At 50.0% G+C, this 9,943-nt stretch overlaps 1 pseudogene; it reads right to left on the bottom strand.

Annotated features, from left to right (window-relative positions):
• Positions 1–8,672: 8,672 nt before the first annotated feature.
• The window catches only part of LOC130536617 (olfactomedin-4-like), a 2,785-nt pseudogene continuing 1,514 nt past the window's right edge, over positions 8,673–9,943 (bottom strand).

Raw genomic sequence — 9,943 nt, 5'->3', positions numbered from 1 at the left:
AGGAGAGAGGGAGAGAGGGGGAGAGACAGAGGAGAGAGAGAGAGAGAGAGAGGGAGAGGGGGGAGAGAGAGAGAGGGAGGGGAAGAGAGGGGGAGAGACAGAGAGAGAGAAGGAACGAAGAGAGGGAGGGGGAGAGACGAGAGGAGGGGGAGAGAAGAGAGGGGGGAGAGAGAAAGAGAGAGGGACGAGAAAAGAGAGAGAGAGGGGAGAGAGAGAGAGGGGAGGGGAGAGAGGGGGGAGAGAGAGGGGGGAGAGAGGGAGAGACCAGAGAGAGAGAGAAAGAGAGAGAGAGGGAGGAGAGAGGGAGGAGAGACAGAGAGAGGGAGAGAGAGACAAGAGAGAGAGGGGAGAGAGGGGAGAGACAGAGAGAGAGAGACAGAGAGAGGAGAGGGGGGAGAGAGAGAGGGAGGGGAGGAGAGGGGGAGAAGGAGAGGGAGAGACAGAGAGAGGGAGAGACAGAGAGAGAGGGAGAAGGGAGAGGGAAAGGGGGGAGAGAGGAGAGAGAGAGGGGGGAGAGAGACAGAGAGAGAGGGAGAGAGGGGGGGAATAGGGAAAGGGGGAGAAAGGGGGAAGAGAGGGGAGAGAGAGGGGGGAGAGAGAGGGGAGAGACAGAGAGAGGGGAGAGAGAGGGGGGAAGAGAGAGAGGAGGAGAGAGAGAGTGGGGGAGGGGGGAGAGAGAGGGGGAGGGGGGCTACAGAGGTACCATGCTGGGCCTCATCCATCTCTAGCTGTGATAGCAACTTCTTATTATTCCAGAAATAGAACTGGCAGGTGTCAATAAAATTCCTAACTGACCAAACTGGGTGAAACTGGAAAAAGCAAAGTTTGTCTCTTACAGTCACAGTTGGACGTTTTAAACTCACCCATCCTGTCCCTCCCCTAACGACCCGTCATGGTGGACCTCGTCCAGGTTTTCACAAACTACCATTTTGATTGTTGCACTAGTCATTACAGAACCAAATATAGAAGCTGTGGCTATAAGGCCACACCCACACTGGCCTGGACCTTCACTAAGGCCACACCCACACTGGCCTGGACCTTCACTAAGGCCACACCCACACTGGCCTGGACCTTCACTAAGGCCCCACCCACACTGGCCTGGACCTTCACTCTGGATCTAGTTCTAGGACAGGCCTGGCTAACCCACGGCTCTTTGCCTGGTTTCATGCGGCTCTAACGTTCATATCGAAGTTTGGGTTTGTGTGTTTTTAATGTGCGTGTTCGCTTGAGTTCAATACGGTACTTTCGCCAAAAGCGCATGCGCGTTAGATGAAAATAGCGCAAAGTTTCTCAGTAGGGACGAGATCTTTTGAGTAAACAATTAGTGTCAATTCGCCTTCAAAATGGCAGGAAAACCTGCACGAACGCTTCGTGACCCGGTTCCGTGATCCACAACTGAAAAGGCCACAGATGGCATTCCTCGTTGCCCTTTTAAATGCCCCGCACTGTTTTAATGCCCCGCACTGTTTTAATGCCCCGCACTGTTTTAAAGCCCCGCACTGTTTTAATGCCCCGCACTGTTTTAATGCCCCGCACTGTTTAAATGCCCCGCACTGTTTTAAAGCCCCGCATGTTTTAAAGCCCCGCACTGTTTTAAAGCCCCGCACTGTTTTAATGCCCGCACTGTTTTAAAGCCCCGCACTGTTTTAAAGCCCCGCACTGTTTTAATGCCCGCACTGTTTTAAAGCCCCGCACTGTTTTAATGCCCCGCACTGTTTAAAGCCCCGCACTGTTTAAATGCCCCGCACTGTTTTAAAGCCCCGCACTGTTTTTAAAGCCCCGCACTGTTTTAAAGCCCCGCACTGTTTTAATGCCCCGCACTGTTTTAAAGCCCCGCACTGTTTTAAAGCCCCGCACTGTTTTAAAGCCCCGCACTGTTTTAATGCCCCGCACTGTTTAATGCCCCGCACTGTTTTAAAGCCCCGCACTGTTTTAATGCCCCGCACTGTTTAAAGCCCCGCACTGGTTTTTAATGCCCCGCACTGTTTTAAAGCCCCGCACTGTTTTAAAGCCCCGCACTGTTTAAATGCCCCGCACTGTTTTAAAGCCCCGCACTGTTTTAATGCCCCGCACTGTTTTAATGCCCCGCACTGTTTTAAAGCCCCGCACTGTTTAAATGCCCCGCACTGTTTTAATGCCCCGCACTGTTTTAAAGCCCCGCACTGTTTTAATGCCCCGCACTGTTTTAAAGCCCCGCACTGTTTAAATGCCCCGCACTGTTTTAAAGCCCCGCACTGTTTTAAAGCCCCGCACTGTTTTAAAGCCCCGCAGTGTTTTAATGCCCCGCACTGTTTTAAAGCCCCGCACTGTTTTAAAGCCCCGCACTGTTTTAATGCCCCGCACTGTTTTAATGCCCCGCCGGTCACAGGTGAGGCTGCAGCGGAGGTGCAGATGATCGACCTTTGTGAGCAGGACCAACTGAAACCTGCTTTAAGGGAAGGGGCCACTGGGTTCTGGAAAAGTGTGCCAATGGGAAAATACCCCAAAATACCCCAAATTACCCCAAAATAGCCCAAAATAGCCCAAAGTCAAACGGGCTGCGCTCAAGATCCTGTCAATATTTGGGTCAACAGACGTCTCGAGTCTGTTTTCTACCCTGAAACACGTGAAACCAAAGCATCGATCTGCTCTGACTGACACCCGTGTGAAGGAGTGGCTGAAGTCCCACTGAGCAACATGCAGAGTCAGAGGAAAAAGATATTTTAATTATTATATTTTTGTTTGTGGACTTAGTTGAATTGAGAGTTTGTGTGTGTGAGACACACAATGTTCATTGTTGAGAATGACTGGCCCGTGGTCTGAGGTCAAATTCTGTCATTATCATGTTGGTGTGTGACATTTACAATAAATCTGGCTGAGCAGAGGTCTGTGTGTGTGTGTGTGTGTGTGTGTGTGTGTGTGTGTGTGTGTGTGTGAGGAAGGGATGAGGGGATGTTCATGTGTGCCCATGTGTGTGATGTGGCTCTTTGCGGTAACACAGTAAAAAATGTGGCTCTTAGGCTCTGATTGGTTGGCCAGGCCTGATCTAGGGGGTAAAGGGGCTGTTTTGGAAAAAGAAGAAGGTCCTTTAGCAGATCCGTCCTGCTCCGAAGTGAGGTAACGAAGCTCCGATGTGAGGATTTATCTTCTGAAGGAGCAGATCTCTGAAGGAGCAGATCTCTGAAGGAGCAGATCTACCACTGACCAAAGTGCATACTGACGCAGGAGATTCAGCCACAGATCCGCTGGATCGTGGACGTTCTCATGAGATCAGGTGTGGCCTACAGGAATGAGTTTGGTAGTTACAGACACAAGTGGATTCTTTTGGTGACACTGGTTATTTAGTGATGACACCAACATTAAAACATTCTATTTTTCATTTGTTTCCAGATGCAACAACATTCCAAAAACAAAGAGCCGTCTCAGGTAACCCCAACTAGCTAACGGCAGCGCACCAATACCAGCTAACTCACCCGTCTCAGGTAACCCCACTAGCCAACGGCAGCGCACCAATACCAGCTAACTCACCCGTCTCAGGTAACCCCAACTAGCCAACGGCAGCGCACCAATACCAGCTAACTCACCCGTCTCAGGTAACCCCAACTAGCCAACGGCAGCGCACCATACCAGCTAACTCACCCGTCTCAGGTAACCCCAACTAGCCAACGGCAGCGCACCAATACCAGCTAACTCACCCGTCTCAGGTAACCCCAACTAGCCAACGGCAGCGCACCAATACCAGCTAACTCACCCGTCTCAGGTAACCCCAACTAGCCAACGGCAGCGCACCAATACCAGCTAACTCACCCGTCTCAGGTAACCCCAACTAGCCAACGGCAGCGCACCAATACCAGCTAACTCACCCGTCTCAGGTAACCCCAACTAGCCAACGGCCAGCGCACCAATACCAGCTAACTCACCCGTCTCAGGTAACCCCAACTAGCCAACGGCAGCGCACCAATACCAGCTAACCAGGTCTGTGGTTTAGAACCATTGATCTGACACCAAACAGTCAGGGTTATGGATCAGGATCCAGGTGACCTGTGAGGCTGTTGCATGTGGAAGGTTCAGGAAGGTCCAGACCAAGAGGCCTAACTTGGATTAAACGCCCTCGTCTTATTTAGTACTACTTTAAGATCATCAGCTTATATAATAATTATAATAATATAGAAATAATTATCTAATCATCAGGTTAGCATCTTAGCTGTGCTGCTATAGGCCGAGGCTGCCGGGGTCCAGAACCATGATCACCTGATGACCAGGCTGCCAGGGTCCAGAACCATGATCACCTGATGACCAGGCTGCCAGGGTCCAGAACCATGATCACCTGATGACCAGGCTGCCGGGGTCCAGAACCATGATGACCAGGCTGCCAGGGTCCAGAACCATGATCACCTGATGACCAGGCTGCCGGGGTCCAGAACCATGATGACCAGGCTGCCAGGGTCCAGAACCATGATCACCTGATGACCAGGCTGCCGGGGTCCAGAACCATGATGACCAGGCTGCCAGGGTCCAGAACCATGATCACCTGATGACCAGGCTGCCGGGGTCCAGAACCATGATCACTGTTTTTATTCCTTTATATTTTATTGCCATGTCAAAATCAAACTCAAGGTCTTCAGTGCAAAATGATGGAAACAAACGTTCATCAGTTAATAGAGAAGAATCGACGGGTCTCCTTTAGTGGATGAAGGTTCCGGAGAAATTCGGTATCATACTGTTATTCCTGAGAATATAATGGATCAAGAGAATTCCATTTTAATCCAACCAGTTTGGGTTAGGGTTACCAGGTCATTGCAGAACTAACATGAGAGACACACCAAGGTCAACGCAGGGGCACCAGTTCTGGGCCCCAAATGAATGTTTGGAGAGGGCAAACTGGACCCCCTGGAGGGAAGAACACAGTGTCCTGGGGCAGAAAGGAACCTGCGACCTCATGCTGCCAGGTGTGAACCCTGGAACCACCGTGGGATCTAAATCACACCAAACAGTCACATTTGGCCCCGTTGAAACACGGAACATTGGGAATTCTTCCTGTAAAACAGAGTTTGGTGTCAAATGTCACATTGTCCTGTTAAAATTTCACCCCGTCCAAAAAAGAGACGGAGTTTATTATCTTCCAAAAGCCGAGGCGACACTGTTGGAGCTCAGAACTATGAGAGGGGCATCAGAACTATGAGAGGGGCATCAGAACTATGAGAGGGGCATCAGAACTATGAGAGGGGCAGCAGAACTATGAGAGGGGCATCAGAACTATGAGAGGGGCATCAGAACTATGAGAGGGGCAGCAGAACTATGAGAGGGGCATCAGAACTATGAGAGGGGCAGCAGAACATGAGAGGGGCATCAGAACTATGAGAGGGGCAGCAGAACTATGAGAGGGGCATCAGAACCTATGAGAGGGGCATCAGAACTATGAGAGGGGCAGCAGAACTATGAGAGGGGCATCAGAACTATGAGAGGGGCAGCAGAACTATGAGAGGGGCATCAGAACTATGAGAGGGGCAGCAGAACTATGAGAGGGGCATCAGACTATGAGAGGTGCAGCAGAACTATGAGAGGGGCAGCAGAACTATGAGAGGGGCATCAGGACTATGAGAGGGGCATCAGAACTATGAGAGGGGCATCAGAACTATGAGGGGCATCAGAACTATGAGAGGGGCATCAGAAACTATGAGAGGGGCATCAGGACTATGAGAGGGGCATCAGAACTATGAGAGGGGCATCAGAACTATGAGAGGGGCATCAGAACTATGAGAGGGGCATCAGGACTATGAGAGGGGCATCAGAACTATGAGAGGGGCATCAGAACTATGAGAGGGGCATCAGGACTATGAGAGGGGCATCAGAACTATGAGAGGGGCATCAGAACTATGAGAGGGGCATCAGAACTATGAGAGGGGCAGCAGAACTATGAGAGGGGCAGCAGAACTATGAGAGGGGCATCAGAACTATGATAGGGGCAGCAGAACTATGAGAAGGGCATCAGAACTATGAGGGGCAGCAAGAACTATGAGAGGGGCATCAGAACTATGAGAGGGGCAGCAGAACTATGAGAGGGGCAGCAGAACTATGAGAGGGGCATCATCAGAACTATGAGAGGGGCATCAGAACTATGAGAGGGGCATCAGAACTATGAGAGGGGCATCAGAACTATGAGAGGGGCAGCAGAACTATGAGAGGGGCATCAGAACTATGAGAGGGGCAGCAGAACTATGAGAGGGGCATCAGAACTATGAGAGGGGCATCAGGACTATGAGAGGGGCATCAGAACTATGAGAGGGGCATCAGAACTATGAGAAGGGCATCAGAACTATGAGAGGGGCATCAGAACTATGAGAGGGGCATCAGAACTATGAGAGGGGCATCAGAACTATGAGAGCATCGAGCTGCACAGGTGAAACCACCCAAAGATGATGTCAGATTCATATGTTTTAAAAGTACTTTGGAACTCTTCAATCAATCAGCCAAATAAATCGGTCACATCACATCATCTCCACACTCCAGGTGGTTTTTGGAGCTACCGTAATTTCCGAACTATAAGCCGCTACTTTTTTCCTACACTTTAAACACTGCGGCTTATTTATGGGTTTTTTCGTGCCGCACTATCACAACTATTGTGAATCAGTCATTTTTACTGACCCTCATCAACGTGGAAAATACTAGAAGAAAAGCTTATGATGCGACTTTTAAGTTAACAGCGATCACTCGTAATCTTGGCATTACGGTAATCAATGGGAGAAGGTGGAGAAGAACTGATCCAAAGCAAAAAGACGACGAAGGCTTTTAAACATCGCAGGTGGCCCGAGCTTGAGAAGGTTCTGGAAGACTGGGTCAGTGAGCTTGAGAAGGTTCTGGAAGACTGGGTCAACGAGCTTGAGAAGGTTCTGGAAGACTGGGTCAGCGAGCTTGAGAAGGTTCTGGAAGACTGGGTCAGTGAGCTTGAGAAGGTTCTGGAAGACTGGGTCAGCGAGCTTGAGAAGGTTCTGGAAGACTGGGTCAGTGAGCTTGAGAAGGTTCTGGAAGACTGGGTCAGCAAGCTTGAGAAGGTTCTGGAAGACTGGGTCAGTGAGCTTGAGAAGGTTCTGGAAGACTGGGTCAGCACACAGAGGCCATCGGGGAGTTTAGATGTTCATTGTTGGAGTATAAAAGCATAAACAAGCTAATTAGTGTGTAGCTGATCAAACGTATATTTCACAGTAGCTTCGTTACAGACACATTAGGAAAAAGCATTTACAGGTAGAAGATATTTATGTTGCTAAGAGGATTAAATTAAAAGTACAAAAATCCTGACGTGATGAAAACTGGAGTTAAGGTCTCTGTATAAACACACAAGTGAAAGAGTGTCTGTTGTTTCTGACCTGTCTGTCGCTCGTCAGTGACTCGTCTCTTACGGTAATAAAACATCCACCGTACTGAATGTTTTCCATCTAATTTCTCATATTACTATGAGTGACCTGCGTCTTATAATCCGCTGCGGCTTGTTTAAGTACAAAATTGATTTTCTTTCTGAAATTAGATTTTGCAGCTTTTAATCCGGTGCCTCTATAGTCCAGAAATGACGGTACCCCTGTGGCATCCTTGTGTCCCGCCGGGCAGACGTCCACCAACATGGCACCTGAGCCTGGAGACGGTCCAGGATATTGAACCAGATGATCACCTGCGCTTGTTAAAGGAACCAGTCAAGATTAACCTCCATCAGCCCATGGAGAGCTCAGGGAGAACGTATGGACACACAGGTGAGGCAACAACTCCTCCCACCATTCCGCTCTTTTTAATGAGCAAACCAGGAGATGCTCCAGATGTTATCCCAGAACCTTATGACAGAGCAGCCGTTCCAGGAAACATGAAGTCAGCCCAACCGCAGGTCTCCATAAAGACCAGACTGCTACTCTGACGGCTCCTTTAAATACACAGGACGGCGGGTCCATGATCATCATGTGGGCAGAACTTTGGGTGGTTCTGCAGCACTGAAAACCAGGCCAGAAATGGACATCAAAGCCAGGAGCTCAGGTTTCCTGGAAGAAGAGTTTTTGTCTGTTCGAGGCCCCAGAGATGATGATTAAAACAATAAAAGAGATCAGGCAGGGAAAGGTTGGGATTGTGCTGTGTGGGGAAGGATCTACGAGATCCACCAAGATCCACCGCTCATCTACAATCTTATGGCACCATCACACGTTCTCACAAGAACGGGGAAGAACCAGCAGAAACTGGAAAGCACAACACACAAACTGGGGGAGAACATGGAAGAAGGAGGAATGATGGTTGGGACTGTGGAGGAATTCCTGGAGACAGCGCCAACATGCTTTATTTCTTATTTTCGGGACGCCTGCTTCCTTGTTCCTCCCTCAGCTCGGTTCTTGATTGGCTACATTCCCTTTTACGTCACAAGATCGTAAATATTGAGCAACTTTCATTTTTACATTCTAGACGACGTAGATCTATTCTGGACTGACTCTGTGGACAAATTCACTCTTAATACACCTCAGAACTCTGAGAAAAACTGGCCGACGGTCGTGATTGGTGTGGCCAGCTTTATCAGAATGCCGCCATCATCTGGGGAACACTGGTACTGCACCGAATGGATGCTAGGAGGTAAAGACACTGTAGCTGCAACACAAACAGGCGGTGAAAGGTTCAAACAGCCCATCACAAACAGCACCACCGTGGGTCTGAACTCACCATTTGGATCACGTGCAAATATAACTGATTTAATTAGGCTGTTAAAACAGTTCTTGATCAGAAATACACCTGGTGGGCCAGAGATTGAACGTTGGTGGGCCGTGGAGAACTTGCACTGTCCCCGTGCACCCGGGCCAGTGCAGGCGTCGCTCTAGGGATGCTAGAAAGGGACTAATTAAGCTCCATGTGGGGCTGGCCGAGGCCACAGGCACGTGCACGAGCTGTACCTGATGAATGAATCGCCCAGCGGCCAGAGCAGCCCGCAGGCTTGAAAGGGTTAATAGTTCCTGCCCCGTTTCATCGAGGGTTACCATCAGTCACGTGTCGGGCCGCTGACATCACAGTCGCCATGGCAACAATAACAAAGCTACTTGTGAACACAAAATGAGGCCACAGACACCTTTATTTATGAATCCTAAACAGCATAACTTTAAATGGTCAGCGCCACATGGGCAACCATCCCCAGAATGAAGGCCAGTTATCTACGGGCCCTGCCTTAGTGCCTGGTGGCCAGGCATCACTCATTCGTGGCCACTGGGTTCTTTTTAATTGACCGTGACCAGAGGGGCCCAATAACAGACCGAAACAAGTGCAAATGAACTCAATAGTGGATGTGTTGATTTCAGATGTAGGACTTCATTCCAACGTGGCCAATGTTCCTGAGAAGGTCAGGTCAGAAGTAGACCTGGTAGGCCAGGAGATAGCCATCATTATACATGTAGAGCTGCTTGTTGGTGGGGTTGTAGCTCAGACTGGCAACCTCTTTGGCTACCTTCTCCAGAGGTATCGCCAGCGAGTTGTCCTCTTTGCCTGTGGCTGTGTCAAAGGCGTAAAACACCTCTTCTCTGTCTGTGTCCACATAACGGGTGGCGTACAGGACCCCCCACGCCATGAAAGCGTTGCTCGCCGCTTTCTTGAACAGCCTCGTCTCCCAGGTTTGCGTGACATTAAGCTGCTCGGCATCATTGTCCCAGACCAGTCGGCTCGCCACCAGGTTGCCATGGTTACCGGTGGTTGCGTAAATGGCCCACAGTCCAGTCTCATCCGCTTCCAGATCCACGTCGCTGTTGGCTCGGCAGTCATAGTAACAATATGGGAACTTGTTGTTGAAGCCAACCCCAGAGCCTGGAAGAGTCACTCGCTTCACAGCGTTGCTTTTCAGGTCGTAGCGGCAGATGTCAGCTGAGCGGTAGCAGTGATAGTACAGAGCTTCACCATAGAGGACAGCGCTGGGACCCTCACGGCGTTGGCGTGGCTGTAGGACGGAGCCACGCTAAAG

The sequence above is a fragment of the Takifugu flavidus genome, chromosome 13, assembly GCF_003711565.1.
Source record: "Takifugu flavidus isolate HTHZ2018 chromosome 13, ASM371156v2, whole genome shotgun sequence".
Taxonomy (NCBI): domain Eukaryota; kingdom Metazoa; phylum Chordata; class Actinopteri; order Tetraodontiformes; family Tetraodontidae; genus Takifugu; species Takifugu flavidus.
The sequence above is the reverse complement of the archived record's forward strand: the minus strand, read 5'-3'. Positions and strand labels throughout refer to the sequence as shown.